The sequence below is a fragment of the Eurosta solidaginis genome, chromosome 5 (genome assembly GCF_040869045.1).
Source record: "Eurosta solidaginis isolate ZX-2024a chromosome 5, ASM4086904v1, whole genome shotgun sequence".
In the NCBI taxonomy this organism is placed as follows: Eukaryota; Metazoa; Arthropoda; class Insecta; order Diptera; family Tephritidae; genus Eurosta; species Eurosta solidaginis.
Window position 1 is genome coordinate 203,343,138 of NC_090323.1, and position 20,464 is coordinate 203,363,601.

Consider the following 20,464-nt stretch of genomic DNA (forward strand, 5'->3'; position numbering starts at 1 on the left):
TATTTTATTTTTGAGTGAAAGAGGTCTAGCTTTCAAAGGCGAAGGTACATATCTTGGTGAACGAAACGATGGACATTTTTTTGGGCATCTAAGATTTCATCAGCCATTATGATCCGATACTTAGAGATCATTTGAAAAAAGTTAGGATGTCACAACAGCAGTAAAAACGTTTACAAGTTCACTATCTTTCTCAAGGCATTCAGAACGAGTTTATAGAAATTTGTGCAAGTATTTTCCTATTATCGTTGATGCTATGCCTGATGCTAGTCACGTTGACTACGTTCATTTTGAGCTAACTCCATTTCAATTCGAAAGCAACAAATTTTACAATTCAAGAACGGTTTTTGGCTTTCTTGAATTGTAACCAAAACACTGGTCAGAAAATCGCTGATCTCAACTAGGTTCAAAATACTGACTACCATTAATGAAAGAAACGTGGTCCTCCAAGTTAGAAACGCCACCATAGATGTTGAGGTGCGACATCTAGATGCCTTATTAACTGATTTGAAGTTGATCAGGATCCAATGGGAAACAATTTTAAACGAAAGCAAAACAGTTGCTATTCAATTGAACATCTCGCCAAAGTTTCCGGACATTCGAAAGAAAAAACCCAAAAGACGTTCTGAAGACAATTTAAATGAGATGATTACGGATGATTCAGAGTCTGATTTTAAAAACAATACATTCCTGGTGATCGCTGATTCGGTAATCAGCATTACTGAATGATTTGCAGCTATGAGAAATTTGAGCGAGACGTTTTCTTTTTTGTGGCAATGTGAAGACATCGATGAAACTAAGGTTCGGGCGAGCGCAGCAAAATTTGTCGAAATATACAAGTCGGACATTTCTCAAATTTTGAATGCGAAATAATTCAGTTAAAACACATTTACGAAGCAAATTTGATAAAGATCCGAAGAGATCTAAGGCGGAGCTTCTCCAATTTGCGTCGTGCTAATCTTGATTTTCCCTACAAATTGGCCGGACGGGACCTACATGTTTTATGCTGACTCCGAACGGCATCTGCAAGGCAGATGAGTTTTCACAGAGAGCTTTTCATGGCAGAAATACACCCGGAGCGCTTGCCAAACACTGCCGACGGGCGACCCCGCTTAGAAAAATTTCCTTCTAATTGAAAAAATTATTTCTAAAATTTTGATGTTGCTTTGCCCGGTGTGTGAACCCAGGGCATACGGTGTGGTAGGCGGAGCACGCTACCATCACACAACGGTGGCCGGTGGCTGCCATCTACATATGTTCAAAATCTGTATACAATTTTCCCCAACAATTGGGTTGCTTTACGTATCTTTTGCACTGTACCTGTCACCGTAGCTAGTGCAGAACGTTCCTTCAGCGTCCTTCCAAGAATCAAAAACTTTCATAGATCGTGTTCATATCAAGAGCCAGTTTCAGGACTTGACAATTTTGATATTATTATAAATTTTGCAGCGAAAAAAGCAAGAAAAGCCACTCTTTGATATCCGAACTTACTATATTGAATAATTAAAATTTATAATCATCATTAAATTTATCAGAAATGTATTAAAATGTTACCAAATAACTAGAAAAGATTATTTGAAACAATATGTGGCTGTTAAAAGAGACTTTTACGTTACAATAAAATAGTATAAATAGAAAATATTCTGTGTTAATTTTATTGTCCGCTCTTAGTCCAAAAATCATTTATTTTTGTTTTTATCGGCCTATTGATAAATCATTCAAGGTTCGAATCGAGCTCAAGGCCAGAACAATAATTTTTTTCTAATGACGATTATTGTTATTTTTTAATTTTTCTAAATTTGAAAAATTGTATTTGTTTTTGGAATAGTAAGTAGAAAATTTTTCAGACAACCTGCCATAGCTGCGCAGATAGATCCATTTCGAAGGGTGCTAAGCCTTCATCATCAGTACGCTTTAGGCATGCTGCGCTAACCATTTAGCTATACAGCGGTGGTTTGCTTGACTGGCAAATTTGCTACTTCTATTCCTTTTTACCAACTATGTTTATTCAGTGTTGCGCCATCTGGTGCAAATCACTGATAATGCTGGATTTTTGTTTATTGTCAATTACTTTGTTTGACATTCCCAAGTGCTCATGGTTTATTAACAATTGTTTTTGTTTTTATCGGCCTATTGATAAATCATTCAAGGTTCGAATCGAGCTCAAGGCCAGAACAATAATTTTTTTCTAATGATAATTATTGTTATTTTTTAATTTTTCTAAATTTGAAAAATTGTATTTTGTTTTTGGAATAGTAAGTAGAAAATTTTTCAGACAACCTGCCATAGCTGCGCAGATAGACCCAGTCAAGCAAACCACCGCTGTAAATGGTTAGCGCAGCATGCCTAAAGCGTACTGCACCCTTCGAAATGGATCTATCTGCGCAGCTATGGCAGGTTGTCTGAAAAATTTTCTACTTACTATTCCAAAAACAAAATACAATTTTTCAAATTTAGAAAAATTAAAAAATAACAATAATTCAGCCCTATTCTGCATTTCGACTTGGATTGGAATTTTTTCGATTTGGCAATTTTGGTATTCTGTGTTCCAATCTCTTTCGATCCAACTTCGAATCGTTCGATTTTTTGTATTCTGCATTTCGATCGTAGTTCCGTTTTTCTAAGTTGCAAATTAGTTGGCGGAAAAATATTTTATTTTTATTTTTTTATTAATTTATAACAAAATTTTAACAAAAATGCAAGTAAAACTTGTTAAGAAACGTAGAAGGCTTGATGATGATTGTTTTTTATATGGTTCCAGGTCAAAAACAACAAGTCGATGTCGAAGTCCTTGGACGTATTTGCCCCGCAAAAGTATCTAACACATACCTGAAAGCATCCTTGTTAAGTCGAAAGTTTTTTTTGAACCTAAATAAGAAAATAAGTCATTAAACTTTACCACTTTTAAGTTCAATTTCTTATAATTCGTCACTCGTCTCAAATGGATTACACAAATTTCGCAATCTCGCCTGGCAATTTTCGTATGCGTTGCTTTCCAACTCAATAAATAATGCCGCGGCTATTGATTCCATTATAATAGACAACTATAATTTGTGTCTGTTCGTTGGGTCCAGTTATATGCTAAATCAAGCTGCCGGCGTAGAGGAATGTGAAGCGAAAACGTAAACAATCCTTGCGGAAAGAATAAATAAACCTTTATAAAGTATTTTAGGCCAGTGCAATGAAATTAGCATCCTTAAAATTCAGAAAATATCAACTATATTCGTGCAGGAATCCGTTTTAACAAAACTTGGTGGCCACGGCAGGGAATTGGCCAAAAGAACGACAAAAACACACTTACAATTATGAAAGCACTTCACTCAAAAAAATATAACACTGCGGCAATATATTCTATTGCTTTTTTTTGTACAAAATGGCGTGGATAATAAAATATAAACGTTTTTCAGTGCTTTTTACAAATCTTCTTTAATTTATTTTGTTCCAATGTTCACACATTCCGTACTAACAGCTGATTTCGAAAAACCATTTGCTTTTCCTCTTCTCTTTACGATTCCGTCGTAATGCAGAATACCAAACTTCGATTAAAGCGGAGCGTAGAACGGGAACGTAATCGAAATGCAGAATAGGGGTGATTATCATTAGAAAAAAATTATTGTTCTGGCCTTGAGCTCGATTCGAACCTTGAAAAAATCATTTAGTTGATGTGGCAAACATTATTTTTGATGTAATCCATCAATAATGATTCGTGAATGAGACGCCATTAATTCAAGTTAATCAAAGGTATTAGTGGACGTTTTATAGGGGGACCGTAAATTGTTTAGTCCCGGGCCCGGATTTTCTTTCTACGGCCCTGGGTAGTCAAATTACAGTATTCTACTTAAGATGGTGACAAAAATTCCTGTGCTCCACAAAGTCCAGCAAAACAGCCATGTCAGCTTGAGCCGCTGAACTTGTACTTGCTCTGTGGATTCTTACCCCTTTGATTTCTGTCCTGTTGAAGCATACATGCATATAAAGAAAAATTTGAGGTGCGCCCCTTGTATAACAACAATTCTGGTTGTCTGAAAAGAATTCGGGCGTTGAAATTAACAAGCCATGGTGTATCAAAGTTAACTGTAAAACTCAGATCAACGTGTAGATTTACCTATTCACCCATCTATTTTGTGTTTTCAATATATTTAATTTACATTGCATGTTCTATAGATTACGACATTTACGCCATTTCTTTGAAATTATAAAATTTGATCTCAAATTAATTTTCTATTCAATCATTTCATTTAGTATATACATACATAGAAAGGTGTTAAGCTTAAGAGCTATTCCCCCCATGGCTTTCCCATGTCCATTCACTAACTACCACGTATCCATGTTTATTTCATCTGTGATTTTTAAAAACACGCTCAATGAATTGTTGGGTAATTGGGTTGGGATGTGGTATTCATTTTGCCAGGTCATTTTTGCGGCGCATTTCACATTTCTATACATACATATTTTTATACGTCGCGCCATTCAACAATCAGCTTGTTAATTTACCAATGTCCCGATTTCATTGAGTGAAAGCAAAGGCGCGCCGAAGGATATCTCTCACTACAGTGTGGGCGTTGGGGTTTATTGAATAGATGTGGTGTTATGGTATTTTCATTACTAAACTCATTTTCCTAGTAGTTGCCTATTTTAGTTTCGCAAGTGCTGACGCATGGGGAAAATCCATTACTTTTGCTGCTGCTCATTCGGCAACGACTTATTTGTCCTCCAGCGCTAGTTATGCACACACAAATACGAAATAACGTAAGCATTTGGGGTGGTGATGAAGTTATTCATAGGAAAACCAAATTAAACTTTCTCTCCTTCATTTGTATATATATATATATTTTAATGCGCATTTGTGAGAGTCCCAACAATCTCTGTTTTTGTATTCGACATATATGTATCTGTTGTTTGTTTTGGTTGATGATTTTTTTTTATATTAATTTAAGTTATTCTAATATGTTCTTTTGTTTTTAATATTTTTTTTATTTCAAATATTATTTTATGTTTGTATTAATTTTTATATTATGTTTTTACTAATTTCTATTTCGAGTTTCTAAAAATTTTGGTCCTATACCTTTAATAAACCTTATTTTTATATCTACACATTTCAGGTTTTCAAAGTTTTTAAAATTGTTTCAATTCAGAAGTGGAATATTTTTGGTTTCAGATCAAGAGACTTGCAGCAGTGAACTGAACAAAAACCATATCTGCTCATAACGGTTGTTTCGTTACGAATGATACCTTTACTGCTTATATATAAAGATAAGACATCTTGTATTGTGTAACCAAATTTTCTAGATCCCTTCCCAAATTTGTATGTGTCGCTAATTGGCTTAACAGAAATATATGAAAAATTTTAAATGGAAAATACATGGTGATCATTCACACTGACAAAATATCTTGCAAATAAAATCTCAGCTGTTGTTCTTTGCTTAACTTACGGCTTGCGAGCTATATCAACATACTCAAAATCACCTAAATTGTACGACACTATGTTTTCCTGTTTCTTGATAGATAAGCAGGCTTCTTTCTGCACTTGAAGCACTAGACCGTAAATTCCTCACACCACGGATCATGCTGAAATTACCTATCCATAACCTCAACCCTGAGCTATTCTGACTGTTAATCAACCCAGGAACTGTCAGGATACGCGAACAAAGTAATGATTTTGTTTGGAAAATGGCCATGACCGGACGAACGAAATGAAAACTTAGATCACGTTTACACATTCACTAATCTATAGTAAACTTTCAACAGATAATGTACGCGGCTACATATGTTCCATACTTAGGAACTAGATCATAATCTGTCAAATTTTCAAGTTTCTCTTTTATTTCGTGCTTCCAATTAGAGATTACACTCTAGAGGTGTTGTGTTTTCTATGAACAAAAATTCGCATCTCTAAAATAGTTTCGTAATTGCCGATTATCGAAGGGAAAAGTTATATGGAAAATCTAGTTATTTAATTAACGATTAGGAGTTAACTACGAAAATGAACATAATCTCGTTATATGTGAACTAGGTCTTATATTCAAATGAATCGGCATTTGCTGCTGAGAATGCAAATAAATTCTTTTTTTCCGCCTAAAACTGTTCTGCGAAAATGTCATTATTGCGTTTCGTGGTTAATATAAAATATAAAAAATAACAATAAATATAAAAAAAAATAAAAAAAAAAAATAAATGTAAGGCGCGATAACCTCCGAAGAGATCTAAGGCCGAGCTTCTCTTCCAATTTGCGTCGTGCTCCTCTTGATTTTCCCTACAAATTGGCCGGACGGGACCTACATGTTTTATGCCGACTCCGAACGGCATCTGCAAGGCAGATGAGTTTTCACTGAGAGCTTTTCATGGCAGAAATACACCCGGAGCGCTTGCCAAACACTGCCGAGGGGCGACCCCGCTTAGAAAAATTTTCTTCTAATTGAAAAACCTTATTTCTAAAATTTTGATGTTGCTTTGCCCGGGAGTTGAACCCAGGGCATACGGTGTGATAGGCGGAGCACGCTACCATCACACCACGGTGGCCGCAGAACAATAAATATATTAATATTATATTCATTGGCAAATTATCACAATTACGATATATAACAAAAAATTTCGCAAATCAATATATAGAACAAAAAAACACTGAGCCATGTTTCTAGACTACCAGCAAAACGTACTTACTTTGAGCACTAGCTTAAGAAGCCACGATGTGATGACGCATCTTTTCCCCTGCTCCATTGCTCTATTAGCTAAAAAATTTCACAACTTCATGATTCTCTTTTTTCCATTTTCGTCCTCTTCGTTTACTAATGGTTTATTTCTATAGTGGCATGTCGTGATTGTCCGCTGTATCAATTAGCACACAAGTGCTTTAAAAAATAAATAAATAAATAAAAAACACTCCTAGTTGTACATTGTAAAATTCATGATTTTCCCCTAATCAAATACAATTTAAAGTTTTCCCTATTACTAATGCAATAAGATTGCTGCTGATAGACAAAAGTATGTATATACCATAACTTTTGTATATTCAATATGTCATTACATATTTTTGCACTATACTGTTGATACTGGTTCTCTTTGTTGCCGGTTCGTTAACTATTTACCCGGCAAATATTTTGGTGTATTTTCGTCGCTTCTGTTACACTACACCCAAACACCCACACCAATTTTTCAAGGAAGCGAAAATATCTACCTTGTGTAGGTTTCTAAAGATAGAGAACTAACTAAATTAGGTATGTTTAATAGAGAAACAGAGAGAGAGAGAGAGAGAGTTCTTAGTATGGAGACTGAGCCTAACAAATGCATTACTTTCTTTTTGCATGTTTGCCCGCTGTTTTGTAAGACTCTTCCGCGGTCCTTGTTTTCCTTCTCTCAGCGACGTGTTTTGACTGGCTTTTCTGTAACCGCCTTGTCGTGTTCTCGTTTGCATTTCAGGCCAGGAGCCCTTTTTCTCAAAAATACCTACAGCAACAGTAACCTTGTACACAGATGTTACTTTGTGTTAGGTAAAAATACTGGTAAAAGCAACAACATATTTAGTGCTGACAATTGGGGGCAAACTTGATGTGTAATTTTGCATGCATACATACCAAACATTGTGTATTTGTTGTATTAAGGAGTCTAAAGCCAACCAATTAATCTGAACAGTGAGGTCGCAATGGTAACTGTTATTGCGGCAGTTTATACAAACTTGGCAAGGTGTTAATGCAGTGCATGCGCTTTGAGCTAAAGTCTCGTTAAACACGGGAGTTATACTCGTGAAGTGTGTCAACGAGAGAAAGAGCAAGAATGTGAACGAGAGAAACAAAATAAGACTTGTTTGTTTGTATAAAAGGGTCTACAGTCGAACCTAGCTAAATGAAACGACAAAATTTCTTGAGCTCGTTTGCTTCCAGAAAAGCTTCGAATCATTAAACAATTCGATTTTAAGAAAGTTTGTGTGCCTTTTCAAAAATTTCGAACCGACTTTTGCGGCCAGGATCTTTCGTAACAGAAAAGCAGTAACAGAGTTTTGTTAAAAATTTCGTATCTCTGACATTCTGTTAAAACAGTCGTATCGTTTCGGTTCTCAGCGGATCCATTATTAATATCGTATCTGAGTAAGCTAGTTAAAATGGTTATACTTATTTGAAATTATAAGGTTAGGCTGGAACTGACCGGTCATTAAAGACCTGATATAGACTGAAGGTGTCCATTGTTGTACCTGAAAACAACCAAACTGAAAGCCCCCAATTAGGTTGCAGGACTTCATTATCATCATCATTAATTGACACTTAATCGCCTAAGCGGTATTGGCCGTTCCGTAACAAGTCACGCCAGATTGCCCTGTTTCGCGATAACTGAAGCCAATTCCTCCTTCCTCCCAACTCAGTGGTCGTCTCCCCCTTCGTCTGCTTCCAAACTGCGGTGTCGATTGAAATACTCCCATTCTCATTACATGACGTAGCCAGTGAAGCTTTGGGTTCCAGGACTTATGTTATAGAAGAACTCTGACCTCTTGGCATATACTAGAAGTTTTCTAGGACCAAGCTTGATAACTGCCTCGATATCTTGTAACTCTGCCGCCCCTGGTGTCTGTTGCCTTCGCCTCGCCAACAAAAAAACTGACTCAATGCTTCCTGCAGCTCGCATTTCCTACATTTACTATTACTGACTAAGCCTAACTTGTAAGCATGTGACGCGAGAAGGCAGTGTCCAGTTAGTATGCCCACTGTGACCCTTAAGTCTTCTCCCTTTAGAGACATGGGCAAATTAGTCCAACGTCGTAGGATGACAGGTGAAATATGGAACTTCAATTCATTTTTCAAATTAGTTAAGGATTTAAATTGGTAAACTTTAAAAAAAATTTATATAATTTGCCGGTACAACAAACACCAACAAGACAAACCTGATAGGAAGAGCCTTGGGAAAATAAGAGGAATACTAACAATAGAAAAACAAATAAGACGAGAATGAAGGGATAATAAGAATATATTGAATGCCAGTAGAATTAGGAAACAGAGATAAGAGAAAAATGACAATAGCGAGAAGCAAACAATAAACTAACCAGGATGGATTTAACCAAGATTAACCGAAATTTCGATTGACATTTCTAACATGCACTATGTCGATCTTAGTAGGATAAGATATAATTTCAGTAAATACTTAAACACCTAATTACTTGTATGAATACAGTTCACTTAGCTAATACTGTATGGTTTGCAAACTAACTAGTATTTTGTGGTGTGAGGGACTTCCAACCTCGCCGTTTATTTTGCTTCTCCATATCATCTTTCCTGCTTTCATCTACTCTTCGCTCGCCTGGATGAGATAGATTGCCGCTGCGTAATGCTCTCTCATACAACGTACTTTGGTAGTTATTGCTCGCTGTTGGCTTATGCCATGATTCAGAGTGAATCACGACATCGACGAATGCGGACAAATTAGTTCGCGGTTGAAAAGTGGCCCATTCGGTGCTTGAAGAAAGTCAAGCCAACCCACTAACTGCCAGCAAAAGTCATCAAGCTAGTTAGTCAGTAGCCAGCTTAGCTTAATTGAGAAACAGCTTAAAATTGTGAAACAGTTTAAAAGAGCAAGAAATTGGTGTGTTAGTGAATGGTTTTATTGGAAAATTGTTTTAGTGCTTAAGTTGCGCAGCACCTTTCTTTCATTGAAAACACCAGCAGCGATACTAACTACCAGAGCAGTACTAGAGCTGGGAACAATAGTGCAAATAGGTGTGTATTTGTGTGTGTGTTTAAGTGATTGATTGGATAGATATGCCATGTCATGGATTCAATAATTGGTTGACAAGTTATGGAAGATTTTTGTTTTTTAATTTTTCGAATAAAACAATCTTGAAAGATGTAATTGAGAAACATAACTGAAATTTTTTCTGCAGACTTTTAATATTTCGTTTGTGCATCTGATGCGAGAAAAGCGGTAAATTTGTTTCAATGCCTGAAATAAAAAATGCAAGAAAATAAACAAACAAAAAATTAATAACGCACGCAGACAGGTTGACTTGTCCAAAAGACTCACACAGCAGTGTCTATTCCTGTGGTCTTTGGCTGCATGTATCCATGTATTTTAGACCTATTGTGTATGCTGCGTAGTTTCAGTTTTTGTATCGTATTCTCAACGCACTTAACTAAGTATAGGGTATAGGTTATGTTTTGTATATACTCCGTTTCCGGTGAGAAGAGGTGGATTGAAAGTACAGGGTATGGTGAGTATAAATTCGCAAGATTATAAAAATGTCAATGGTTCACATGGTTTATTTACTCATTGCAAGCGTTATACATACTCTAAATATACCAAAAACAGGAGGCGGCGACTTATTTAAAACTCGAGCATCGCGTTAAATTAGTGAAAAGTAAAGACTCTTAAGTTGTCTCGTATGTTATAGAAGATTATACCTCGTGGTCTTGGAGGGCAGAGAAGTATTCCCTCCATAATCAAAGCACTCTCTAGGGCATCGGTTACAAGGTCCCAGTTTTCTTTCTTGGAGTAGTTTGGCCCGGACTTAAAACCTCCCGCCTGTGCCCGAATTTTTCGATATAATTTACGGGCGTTATTCCTGGTGGCTAGAAGCTCAGGCTCCTTGCACTCACGCCTTTCTGCCTCTGCTTTTTTCTTTCAATAAAGCACTCGCACACTCTTCTTGTTGCGTTCGCTTTTATTGTAGCCCCGTAGGCAGCGTCTTTTATTTCGAGGCATTTAGAGATATGCCCCACTGCTGCTGCATTCCGCTGTTGTTGTTGTTATTGTTGTTGTAGCAGTGCTTCGCCCCATCCAATAGGTGTGATCGATCACAATTGTCGTCAATATCCTCTAACGGGAGTCCAAGGAAACTTGCTGTTTCAACAGGGGTGGACCATAATGAGAGGGGTGTTAGAGGCGTTGGCTCCACATTACAATTAAATAGATGGTTGGTGTCATGTGAGAACACGTTGCATGCAGGGCATACATTTTGTATGTCGGGGTTGATACTGGATAGGTAAGAGTTTACAATATCCAGATCGAAGTTGAGCTAGAGTGACTCGCGTTTCCTGGGGAGTGTGCGTTCCTCTTCCGCAAGTTTTGGGTACTGTTCTTTGAGTACTGGATTTACCGGGCAATTCCTGGCATAAAGGTCCGACCCCTGTTTGTGGAGTTCACTGAGGACATGCTTGTGTTTTTTGGCTTCATACGGCTGATTTCTCAGATGCCGTATATCCTCATAATGCTTACGGAGTTGACTCCTTAAGGCCCTGGGCGGTGTTGATTCATCAATCAGATGCCCGCTGCATTCCGTCGGGCTGACTTGTTCTAAGATTGCAGGACGAGAGTCGAGTCGCGTATTCATTGGCAGTGTATTGCGATTGCAGCCTTTTGATGTTAAGCTTTCCTCTGAGTCGTTGTTAGGGCTTAGAATTGTGCGCGCATCTAAAACACTCGTGGCTTGCCGTTCATCTATCACAACGTGGTCGATCTGATTGCGTGTATTTCGATCGGTCTGTGGATTGCCCTGTGACTTGATGAATATTTTTATGCATGCACCGGCAAAATCGACGAGCCTCAGTTCATAAGGATAGGTTCAATTTGTAGAGGTTAAATTTTCGCGCGTCGACCCAAAAACACCTTTGCCCACCCTGGCGTTAAAGTCGCCAATCACGACTTTATACCATACCATGGCGGGGCTGCGCTCGTATGTGCGTTCTAAGCGTTTATAGAGTGCGTCATTCACCTCATAGTTCGCGGATAGCGACAAGACGTTCGTTCACAGGCGTGAAAGTAAGTACTTGGCGACAAACTCTCTTTTTCCGACACCGAAACTGTGCTTTTTTCATGACCACACCAGTCCATGTCACATTTAATATACTAAACGAATACTATATTCAGTCTATCGGCGATTATTACGGACTGACCAATATAACCTTCTCTCATTATGAAAACTTAAAAATAAAAATATAAATAATTGGCGTGGGTTACCTCCGGAAAGGTTTTTGGTCGAGCTTCTCTTACAAATTGTGTCGGACTCCTTTTAATTTTTTCTACAAATTGGCGGGACGTGGGACCTACATGTTTTATGCCGACTCCGAACGGCATCTGTATGGCAGATGATTTTCACCGAGAAGGTTTTCATTGCGAAATAGACTTGGATTGTTTGCCAAATCACTGCCGAGGGGCAGTGGGTAATACTTTCAGTTATTACGTTTAAATAAATATTAATAGCGCCTCTTTATTTTGTGAATAGATAGGTACAAAGTAAATAAAAAATTAATAATAAATTTATGCAGTCTACCTACATATTTGACACTGGTGAGCAAAAGCCTTTCAACTTTACAGTCGCACTAACTCCACGCAACAACAGCCAACTGCGTTAGTTGCAGCATATTGCAGAAACAACAATAACAAAAACTTCGTTTAACGTTGCTCCCACAAAACATTTGTTTGAATATGGCACTCTCAGAGCGCTCCACACTTTTATGTCCCAGTAAATCCCTCAGAGCTGGTAGCATAACCAAATATCAGCCGTCGAACAATCTACTCTACAAATTTACCTACATACATAATACTTATGTTCATATGTATATGCTTGCCCACCTTTCTACCAAATGCGACATACTCGAAAACTGGCAAACCTGCGACAAACAAACCGGCTTTTGTGAAATATTTTCTCTTCTCCATTTGTCTGGCACTTTTGGATTACTTTGCTTTGCCACAGTCCTGCGTTCTGCTTTCTTATTTTGCATGAGGGGCACTATTTTTTTTTGTTTGTATTTTTATTTTTAGCTTTTACATTTGTGCTCAAGTTTTCCCCAAACATTAATGGCTCGCTCGTGTTTTCATATATGAATACATACTGTTTCTGCTTCGTCGTGAACTTCTTTTAACCAAAGTGAAAAGTACCTACGTTAGCGTTTAGTTGTTGCTGTTTTTTTTTTTATCGGTCTTGTCTTAACTCATTGTTGTGTTTCGTACTTTTTTTATACTCAGCGTGCTTTGCACATAGAGTATATTAACTTTGATTGGATGACGTACAGGTGTAAAGAAATCGAGATAGATATAGACTTCCATATATCAAAATCATCAGTGTCGAAAAAAAATTTGATTGAGCTATGTCCGTCCGTCCGTCTGTCCGTTAACACGATAACTTCAGCAAATATTGAGATATCTTCACCAAATTTGGTACACGAGCTTATCTGGACCCAGAATAGATTCGTATTGAAAATGAGCGAAATCGGATGATAACCACGCCCACTTTTTTATATATATAACATTTTGGAAAACACAAAAAACCTGATTATTTAGTAAATAATACACCTAGAATGTTGAAATTTCACGTGTGGACTGATATTGAGACTCTTGATGTAAATTTGAAAAAAAATTTTAAATGGACGTGGCACCGCCCATTTGTGACAAAATCAATTTTACAAATATTATTAATCATAAATCAAAAATCGTTAAACCTATCGTAACAAAATTTGGCAGACCGGTTGCCTTTACTATAAGGAATGCTTTGAAGAAAAATTAAAGAAATCGGTCAAGGACCATGCCCACTTTTATATAAAAGATTTTTAAAAGGGTCGTGGACGAATAAAATAAGCTATATCTAAGAGCTTTATATCAGTGGTATTTCATTTCCAAAGTTTATTTATAACAATAAATAGGAAGAACATAAAATTTTAAAAAAGGGCGTGGCTCCGCCCCTTTTATGAAGCAATTTTTTTATATTTCTGGAGCCATAACTAGAAGAAAAGTAACATATCGTAGTGAAATTGTGTATACATATTTTCCTTATATCAGAAAATATTTCTAGTAAAAATGGACGGGATCGGTTAAAGACTTAGCAAAAAATAGTTTTGAATCGATGATATTTCACTTGTCAAGTTTTATTGTAAGAGGAAATGGGGAGACATTTTTTTTTTAACGGGCGGTGCCACGTGTTATGTAGAAAAGTAATTTATCTGAAATGAAATGTGCAATTGAATCTCACGCTGAGTATATAATGTTCGGTTACACCCGAACTTAGACACCTTTACTTGTTTTATTCTGTGCTTGCTGCTTTTGGTTGAAAGGTGCAAAACAAAAAAGTGCAGCCTCAGACAGAAACTCAATATTCAAAGAAGACAAGAAGATCAATCGAAGGAAAAGATAAAGTAGAAAGTTGCCCCGCAATTCTGCTTTGGCAAGGAAACGTAGAATAAATCTTATACATTCTTTGGAATAGGGAAAATAAGATTCGGTTAATAACTTTAGTATAGAGCATAGCTAACAAACCTGACACTTTAAAATTATGCTACATAACATATTCTTTAGTAATCCTTAGGCTAGGTTTTTCAGTGCGAGTTTAAATTCCAGTTAAAGTTGACTAGAGTTTAACCTTGCCACTTTGTTCGATAACAACAAATTTTGCTGCTCATCTCAACTTAAGCGGCCGAAGTGGCAGGGTTAAACTCTAGTCAACTTTAACTGAAGTTTAAACTCGCACTGAATAACCGGGCCTTAGATTAGAATGCATCAAACATACTTCTTTAGTATAAATCAAGCAGGAGCTGGCAAGGAGTCTTAGGTCCGGTGATGAAGACCTCACATATATTGAATGTGTTCATAGTGTAATCCGAGGCGTTGTTGAGTTTTTCATTGGAGTGTGGTTTGCCGTGGCTGGCCCCAAGCCCAGCGCATAACCCGCTCAGCGGGGATGAAAACATTATGTACACGTTTATATAGCGAGCCGCTTGATTCAAGACAGACGCCCGCTTGCAGCCGCACCTCGTGGTGGACAAACACTGCCGACGACAGATCTCCCAGCTAGCCCTTAAACTGATTATGGCATAGTATCCTAGCCAGGTTGTCGCCTTCTCACATTAGCTCACCACTAAACGTATGTTTAGTGGCTAGCCAGAGGATACTTGTCCGCAAGCGACCGGAAGTAGTGAGCTGCTTGAACCTCATGCAAAACCCTACTTCATAACAACTTCGACTTACTGTATCCCGCTTCCCACGACAGCCGGTACCGGAGCTACTGGTATTTTTTTCCCTACAAAGGGCTTTAATTTAACTGTAACATCATCCTACAAATTGTCATCCTCGCAGCAGCTCCTTGCAACTGCACTGCTCCATACTCTCTTGCTTCGGAAAGCTACAAGGGAGTGGTTTTGCTGCATATGCGGGCAAATAATTTAGATAGCCATACTATTATATCTGGGGGTCACAAAAAATAATCGCCTATATTCTATCCTTTTATCACTTAGGCGATTATTGCCACCGACCATAGATACTAAGATGGTTGTCCTATTCTTAGCCATTTTACGGCCACCACGACCTCTGTCATTCCAACCTGATAGCTGACAGAGGCAGGGGACTAGCACAGCAAATAGAAAATACGACATTCTGCACGATAAATGGCAATGCCCCCACTCGAATTGCAGGAAATTGTCACAGCTTGCCAGACAATTCCATCGTAAGCGCAGGAATCATAAATTGCGTTGAATGGCAGCCGCTGCTTACATAAGCCACGGACCACCTGCCCACAGTCCTCCCTATTCAGGATTCAGCAAACTTCATATCACCTCGGAACGGTGGACATGTAATAAAAAAAAAACAAATCAGGAAGAAAACAAAACTTTCACAAATCAATCTTTCGCTGTTCTTCCCATTCCGACGGATGGCCGACAAGGCAGGCGCTCGTTCCGCAAAAGTCATCACAACTTTTCTTCGACACACCGGTAGAATACCCGAAATCATACCGCACTTCCCTGCTGAAGTTGCAGCGCTAGCAAGAAAACGTGACCTAGCGAGACAGCTCGACCCTAGAGACCCTTATATTAGGAATCTCATCTTGAATATTATGCGGCTGGTAAATGAACACAAACGTGCTAAATGGGAAGAGTATTTAAAAAACTGTATCCTGCTTATTGCTTAAAGACCTTGGAGATAAAGGAGTATTTACCTTATCGTTGACGCCATTTGTCATTGCAGTGCAATGGAAAATGGCGAGGATCCTTTACTAAAGCCACCCCTAAAGCTTGGAAAACCATGTTACTCACATCGACCGATATCACTCCTTGTGCCAGTAGCGAATACCTTGGAAACTCTCCTGTTCCACCATTTAACTGCATAAGTGCACAGCACTACCAACGCCCTAAATTTCCCCGTTAGGACAAACACAACAACAACATTAACTGTACCCCAACATAATCTAGAGAACAACTGAAATTGTAGTGAAGTAAATTTTTATACTCAGCTGAGCAGAGCTCATAGAGTATATTAACTTTGTTCGCATAACGGTAATCCGTAACGGCATAAACTAATCGAGATAGATATAGACTTCTATACATAAAAATGATCTGGGTGAAAAAATAAATCCAATTAGCAGTGTCCGTCCGTCTGTAAACACGATAACGTGAGTAAATTTTGAGGTATCTTGATGAAATTTGGTATTTCGAAAAACCGAAAAAGTGCCATAATTCATTACCAAAGACGGATAAAGCGATGAAACTTGGTAGGTGCGTTGACCTTATGACCCAAAATAGAAAATTAGAAAAATTTTGGACAATGGGCGTGTCACCGCCCACTTTTAAAAGAAGGTAATTTAAAAGTTTTGCAAGCTGTAATTTGGCAGTCGTTGAAGATATCATGATGAAATTCGGTAGGCACGTTACTCCTATTACTATATGTGTGCTAAATAAAAATTAACGAAATCGGATGATGAACACGCCCACTTTAAAATTTTTTTTTTTTAACTCAAATTTTAACAAAAAATTTAATATCTTTACAGTATAAAAGTAAATTATGTCAACATTCGACTCCAGTAATGATATGGTGTAACAAAATACAAAGATAAGAGAAAATTTCAAAATGGGAGTAACTCCGCCCTTTTTCATTTAATTCGTCTAGAATACTTTTAATGCCATAAGTCGACCAAAAATTTACCAATCCTTGTGAAATTTGGTACGGACATAGATTCTATGACGAAATCGGTTGAAGCCACGCCCAGTTTTTATACAAAGTCGACCGTCTGTCCTTCCGCTCGGCCGTTAACACGATAACTTGCGCAAAAATCGATATATCTTAACTAAACTTAGTTCACGTACTTATCCGAACTCACTTTTTCTTGGTATTGAAAATGGGCGAAATCTGACTATGACCACGCCCACTTTTTCGAAATTGAAAATTACGAAAAAATATGAAAAAAGAGATGAAACATGGTAATTTGATTGGTTTTTTGACGCAAAATATAACTTTAGAAAAAACTTTGTAAAATGGGTGTGACACCTACCATATTAAGTAGAAGAAAATGAAAAAGTTCTGTAGGGCGAAATCAAAAGCCCTTGGAATCTTGGCAGGAATACTGTTCGTGGTATGACATATATAAATAAATTAGCGGTACCCGACAGAAGATGTTCTGGGTCACCCTGGTCCACATTTTGGTCGATATCTCGAAAACGCCTTCACATATACAACTAAGGGATACTCCCTTTTAAAACCTTCATTAATACTTTTAATTTGATACCCATATCGTACAAACACATTCTAGAGTCACCCCTGGTCCACCCTTATTGCGATATCTCGAAAAGGCGTCCACCTATAGAACTAAGGCCCACTACGTTTTAAATAATCATTAACACCTTTTATTTGATACACATGTCATACAAACACATTCCATGGTTACCCTAGGTTCATTTTGCTAAAGGGTGATTTTCCCTTACTTTGTCTCCAAAGCTCTCAGCTGAGTTTGTAATGTTCGGTTACACCCGAACTTAGCTTTCCTTACTTGTTAATATTTGCAAAACAGTTAAAAAGCGCAATATCTACATTTCAAAGACTACTGACTAGACCATTGCTAATTATGCTAAAAATACCCAGAAGATTCATCTATAATCGCACTTGACATAAACGTCTTATACGATTTTTGTTTTAAACATGATAGAAATATTCTCTCCTCGCGGCGGCCATTTTTGATTTTTAAAAGTTTTAAAATCTCTCAAAAATTTTGTGGAAATGCCAAACCAAAGGAGACAAACAAACATGTAACATATTTGAGGATTTTGATGCATCTTTGTGCATTGTAGGCAATTTCGGATGCATTTGTATTGAAGCAGAGACTCTGATCGACCGCGGCAACCAATAGTTCTGAGGGTTCGACACTAGTAACGTTATGCCATCGAAGTGGCTGTCCATTTGCTGTGTTATATGCAAGGTCCACGTCGTGAACAATATGGCCATATGTACATTAAATCAGTGCCAAGTCCTGTAATGTTAAAAATCTATAGAGACAAGGGAGATAAAAGTTTATTTGTAGCATAGCTTTTTTTGTTGATTCCAGTCTGCATTCGCAGAGCCATGAAACCGCTGGACAAAGCTAAGTTCCTCCTCTAAGCCTTTCAATCTACCGCGGAATAAAACTTCCTCCGTCCTTCAGCAACGAGGACAATGTTGCCCATAATTCAGGACGAAAGTGGCAGAGTCTGGATTTCTCTCGGCCGTTATGATGGTTTTCTCACCAAAATGATTACACTCCAAAGACTAAGAATTTGCGGGTTCTCATACAAAATTTAATATAATAAAATACATGATGAAATGAATATTCAGGTGTTCTCACCCCGTTGACGTTTTCTCTTATTCTGACAAGTTCGGCGTGCATAATTTAGAGGGTTGTCTATCATATACATATAACTGACTTTGAATTCTACTACGATCGGAGTAGATTTTACTATACGTTTAGAGATATATAATAACTATGTAAGCAGTTACCAGATTTTTTTAGACATAAACATAAACGTAACTTTGTTTTCCCAAAAGATTATAGACAAAATTTTGCAGAAAACAAAATTTTTTGAGCAAATTTCTACAAAAAATTTAGCAATAAAAATTTAGAAGTTTTGTAGTACAAGTAAATACTGGCAAATAGAGCTGGCGAAAAAATGAGATTATGTTGTTGACATCACCTTTATTATTTCATCATAATAAAAAAAAATGTAATGTTCCATGGTTCAACTATATGGTTGGCTCATCTGTACAATAACAAAATATGTCTGTTCAAATTGTCAAAATCTGTGTATTGGTGTTGGTGCGAATGGTATGGAATGGGAACATAAAACTTAGCAGTTTTTGCATGGTTAAGAAAATGTTGCCAATGTGGTGGTTTCATTTTGAGTTTGCCATCTCCTTTTGACAATTCCCTCGACCATGCAATCAAATAAATGAAATCAGCTGAAAACAAAACCAAAATAAAATAACAAAATATGAGAACCGTGAGAATTAAAAATTTTAAATAAACTGACTTGTTACCAAAATAAAAAAAATAAATAAAAAATTAAATCCAGCACTCAAAAATAATAACAAAGTAATTTTATTAATTTTATGTCAATTACATTTTTAATTTTTTTTTTGCGAGACAGATGATCTTAATGTGTCTGTGCGGGTGGGTGAAACAGGTGAAAGCAGAATCATCATAAAAAACTAGCAAATTGCAACTCTCGTATACATATTTATGTATTTTTTTTTAATTATATATGATTTAAATTGCTTAATGATAATTTTTTGTTGCTGTTTTTTCTGTTAATTATAGAAATGTAATTCTTTTTGTTGTCGGGTGTTGACAATACTTACATATATTTGTTTTTGTGCAGGTTGCTACGTACAATTTTTACCTTTTAGTTTTTTCTAATTATATTTTTTCTATTTTTGCTTTTTGCAAGGCGAATTCAGTACCAGGTGTTGATATATCAACAGCTGAATGCTTGTTCTTGATTATTTCCCACCAAGGCGAATCCATACCAGGAAGGTGGCAAAGCGAATTCAAAAAATTCGCCGTGCAGAATTCAAGTCAAAAGAAAATTTTAATTGATTTCGATTAACTGACATATTAAAGTACAAGGCACTGTACGGAAAATAATGTTTTCCATACAAAGCCTACTCAGGCAATATTTTCAGTTTATCGAAATCAAGGCGAATTTAGTACCAGGTGTTGATATATCAAAAGCTGATTGCTTCTTCTTGATTATTTTCCATACAGCGCCTTGTACTTTAATATGCCAGTTAATCGAAATCAATTAAAATTTTCTTGGTATGGATTCGCCTTGATCGAAATCAATGCAAATTTTCTTTTGACTTGACGGCGATTTTATTGAATTCGCTTTGCCATCACTTTTTATTGATTCGCTTTGATACAAGGTTATAGCAAAGCGACTTCACCCCAATTCGGAGTGCAGAAGAATGTCAAGTCAAAAGAAAAAATTGCATTGATTTCAATTAACTGACATATTGGCGTTGCTTGGAAATTATCAAGTAGAAGCAGTCAGCTGATGGAATTACAACACCTTGTACCGAATTCGCCATATGTAATTATTTACTATCTCCTTCTGTGTGTTTTATTTATTTTCATTTTCTAGAAAAGTCGGCAGACTTCGTTCTCCCTTACTTTGGTCTACCTGCAGCATTTGAAGCAACTTTCAAAGAGTTTATTATCTCCCTTTACTTCCCCTTCAGTTTTGTGTTGAGAGAAGTAGGGGGAAAG

General features: G+C 37.0%; 1 protein-coding gene across 4 annotated transcripts in view; it reads left to right on the forward strand.

The window, feature by feature from the left end:
* Hipk (Homeodomain interacting protein kinase) overlaps positions 1-20,464 on the forward strand; it is a 255,376-nt gene that overhangs the window by 19,702 nt on the left and 215,210 nt on the right. The window contains exon 1 of one of the 4 annotated variants that reach the window (XM_067787563.1): positions 9,362-9,695. The exons of the other annotated variants lie outside the window; for them this stretch is intronic. The gene's annotated coding sequence lies outside the window, so the exon portion shown is untranslated. Of the gene's footprint in view, positions 1-9,361; positions 9,696-20,464 lie in introns of those variants that run through there. 4 annotated transcript variants of the gene reach the window in all.